This window comes from Solanum lycopersicum, chromosome 10, assembly GCF_036512215.1.
Source record: "Solanum lycopersicum chromosome 10, SLM_r2.1".
Classification (NCBI taxonomy): Eukaryota; Viridiplantae; Streptophyta; class Magnoliopsida; order Solanales; family Solanaceae; genus Solanum; species Solanum lycopersicum.
The window spans coordinates 40,139,852-40,143,824 of NC_090809.1; positions in this window are offsets into that span (position 1 = coordinate 40,139,852).

The window sequence follows — 3,973 nt, forward strand, 5'->3', positions numbered from 1 at the left end:
ACTTGACATTTTTATTTATTGCACTCAAAGTTAGAAAAAACTTCTAAGTTGATCAGTTATCTTTACATGATCTTGTAATTGACATGCCCCAAGTGTTCATGTCACAAACATTGACTTAAGAAAGTAAGAACAAATAAAAACATTGAGTTCGAAAAGCTCTTCGAAATATTTTGTTCATATTTCTTATAATTTTGTGTGATACAAGCATTGTTTAGAGTCATCATCTTGTCAAATGTCCTTTTCAAAAGGACCTTTCCATAACTTTTCATTTGATTATAATCAAGTTTCATCGGGTCTAATAAAGGTAATATAGTCCAAGTGTTTCTTTTACAAAAACATAACAAATGACTATTCACCAATATTCATGTCTATGCAAATATTTTTATTATAATAGACATATCTTTTCATGAAAAATCACAACGTTTTAAGTAACACTTTTTCATAAAAGAATACAATTATTTTGAACAAGTATAGTGATACGCTCAAACTTATTCTCAAATAAGAAGTAAAGCGGTCGTGTCAAATAAATAACTCCAACTAGTGAGGTTGGGATCGTTCCCACGAGGAAAATAGTTTAGACTTAACTTTAACCTATTATTACTATTGTTCGGTCAATTACTTCCTTGGAAAGCAAAAACAGTAAAAGGGGGGTTTCTATTTCTAAATGAATGAAAATAACTAACGAAAGTGAAAGAGACACTTCACAGCTTTGATGTTGGAGTTTAATCAATTAATCAAAGTAACTAGGGTTTAGGTGTTCCCCACAGGTTCATAACTTGATAATTCTAACTATAACGATTTTTTTCTAGTATCTTGCATGCAAAGTGATAAGTTATATATTTCAAAATCCTTGGTCCGGCATCTAGAAAATCTCACTCTGCACCTTGGTCCGGCTACGTGTGTTGTTATCCTAACCCTTATCTTTACCTCATATTAAGCATCGTATTCGATATTTGACTAAGTTATTACCTCGTACCAATCAATACTAGCCTATTAGATAGTATACACTAAATCTATGTTGATAATTCTTTTCCTATTATCTACCTCCTTGGTCCGGCAAATATCATTAAGGCGAGTTCTAACGTTGGTTATCCGTTAAAAGACTTCTAAGCGAAAGAGTTATTAATATATGCAAGACACTATTCTAGAATTGTTATTTTAGTTAAGTTTTACCTCATTATTTGCCTATGGTTCCCGCAACTCTAGTTATGGAGTTTAGTTACCCATAGTCATAATCACAATACTCAAATATATTATATAAGAATTCATGTACTTACTTCAATGAGAAAGAGTAAAATCCGAAAGTTTTCTTGATTAATCACCAAAAATCACCAACAATCACTTGCAAGAATCTCAAAGTAATCAAGAATCTCACAAAAAGTCTAATGATAATCAAAAGTCTAACACTAATACACAGAGTCTAATAATGATCCAGAGTCTAACCTCAAAAACGAGGTTTTTCGAACTATTTATAGAAAATAAAAACCTAATTAAACAAGGACTCTATTTGCTGGAAATCTGTCAAAACGCGGCTGGGTCGACGGACCTCGCGACGGATCGTCGTGGTCACAACGGACCGTCATGGACTCCGTCGTCCCATACTTGATGAAATTTCTTCTGCTGCTCTCTTCATAACCCTCGACGTCAAGTATGACGGACCGTCATAGGCACAACGGTCCATCGAGGTTCTTCGTTCCAAAACACTTAAACTCTTGGAATATGGGTACTGGGATTACTTCTCTTAAGTTCATGACGAACCTGCAGGACGGATCGTCATAGACACGATGGACCGTCATCGACTCTGTAACCCCACACTTGGTCAGACTTCCCCATCTTCCTTCAGCAGCTGCACTACGCTGCCACCTACGGACCGTCACAAGCATGAAAGACTGTCACAAGCTTTGTAGGTGGTCTCTTCTGCATTTCTTCACTCAAAAACCTCCGCATACATCTTTGAATAGATTTCCTGCAAATAAGGAGAAACTTATATAAAAATTAGTACAAAAAGGCTTTTGGACACGCTAAACTTAAGAAAAAAGTATTAATAATACCGCGAAATCATGGTATATCAACACCCTCAACTTAAATTCGTTGTTTGTCCTCAAGCGACGCACTATGACTCAATACAAAATCTTTGTACAATAGTATCCATGTTTTATCCTTTGAAATCATTTGGCTATCAATCCCGATTAATATCATCATGTTTATGCATGCTATCACTATTAGGTTTGAATTATGTGGAATCAGACCATGATACAGAATCACCATGCACTAACACCTATCCTCTTCAATTTCTCACCGAGGTGCTACTATTTTCGGTAATGCAACTAGTGTCCTTACTTCAAAATAAAATCCTCATTTTCACACAATGATTTCAGTTTGAGTATAAGGATTACTTTTCAACACTCACTCTCAGAACAAATTCACACTCATTCATACCTATTGCCATAAGCTTGCCCTTATTTTCACTGCTTTAAGTTCGCTATACAACCCTTAGGATCACGATAGGACTTTCTTAGCTTGTAACATAGGCTCAGGGTCAGGTAGGGTATATTTAGGTATACTTTAGTGACATTTTTCTCTCCTTGACATATCGGCTAAACATACCATTTTCTATCATTTTATCTCGCCCAGTTTCTCATATTCTTTCACCTTGCTATTTTCTCTTCTTTTTCATTTGTGTAAGTGACTCTCTTCTTTTCTTACTTGTATTTCTTGTAAAATTTTATTTTTCTTTACTTTTATTTCAAATAATTCTTGAGTCACTTTACTTTTGTTCTTTCTCTCTCTTTGTTCTTTCAACCCCACTTTCCAGAGCATTCCTCATAATAGTCACCCTCAACTCATGGCTTTGCCATGAGTCAAAGTACACAATACCCAAAGTTGGGTCAGGGCCATAAAAAGGTTGTTTACTGCATTAGCCACCCTCAACTTATGCTTTTGGCATAAGCTGAGGTGCACATGTCCAAGGAGGGACCAGGGCCAACACATTATTCCCAGAAAAGATCAGTTGGGTGAGAAAGAAAGGTCTAATTTAAGCTCAAATCATTTGGATCAACGAAGGATATATTTCATTTGGTTTTCTTTTATTTAGGCTAAACAATGGGCTATGTTGAATAAGGGCCTATGATCCTTTCCTAATTGTCTATTACAACTTACTTTTAGCAGGACTAACCAGGCAAGTTCTAGCTCAACACAAATAGTGGACTATTCAAATCTTCCTCACACTCACTTGACATCTCATCACTCTACCAGATTATCAGACACCTAGTTTGAATTTTAGACTTAGGGTAATGCAATGGTGTACCTCTATGTCATGCTTAGAGCCACACATTTATCAGTTACTATGTCTAGTCGTACATCATTTTCCAATTTATCAGGATATCATTTTAGCCATCTTGCTCCCGAATTAAACTATGTACAAAAGATATAGACATGCCAGTTCAACAGAAAAAATAATCAGTCTCTTGGGGAAAAAGAACACAGGCAAGAAAACCCCAAAAGAGGATAGTGAAGGGCTACTCAGACTTCACCCTAGCACTCACTTTCCATTTACCCCACCCCCAACAAAAAAAATGCTATTATCCCCAATGCATAAAAAAATTGAAATACAAGAGTGGTAGGTGAAGCAGACCTGGGGTGCAAAGCATCGACAATCAGCACGGACCGTTGTGATTATGACGTCCGTCGTCGCTGTCCGTCGTGGGACACTAAAAAAATGGAGACCCTTAAGAGAGGGGTCTCTAACCGTCATGACGGTTATGCAGGACGGACCGTCGAGAGTATGACGGTCCGTCGTAGATGTCCGTTAGAGGACACTTAGAAAATTTAAGAGACCCTTAGGAATAGGGTCTCTAACAACCAGAACGGTTGTGCAGGACGGACCATCGAGAGAACGATGGTCCTTCGCATGTGTCCGTTGGTGACTGTTGCAGAGTGATTTTTTTGTAGAATTTCCTGGTGATGTGCCTGC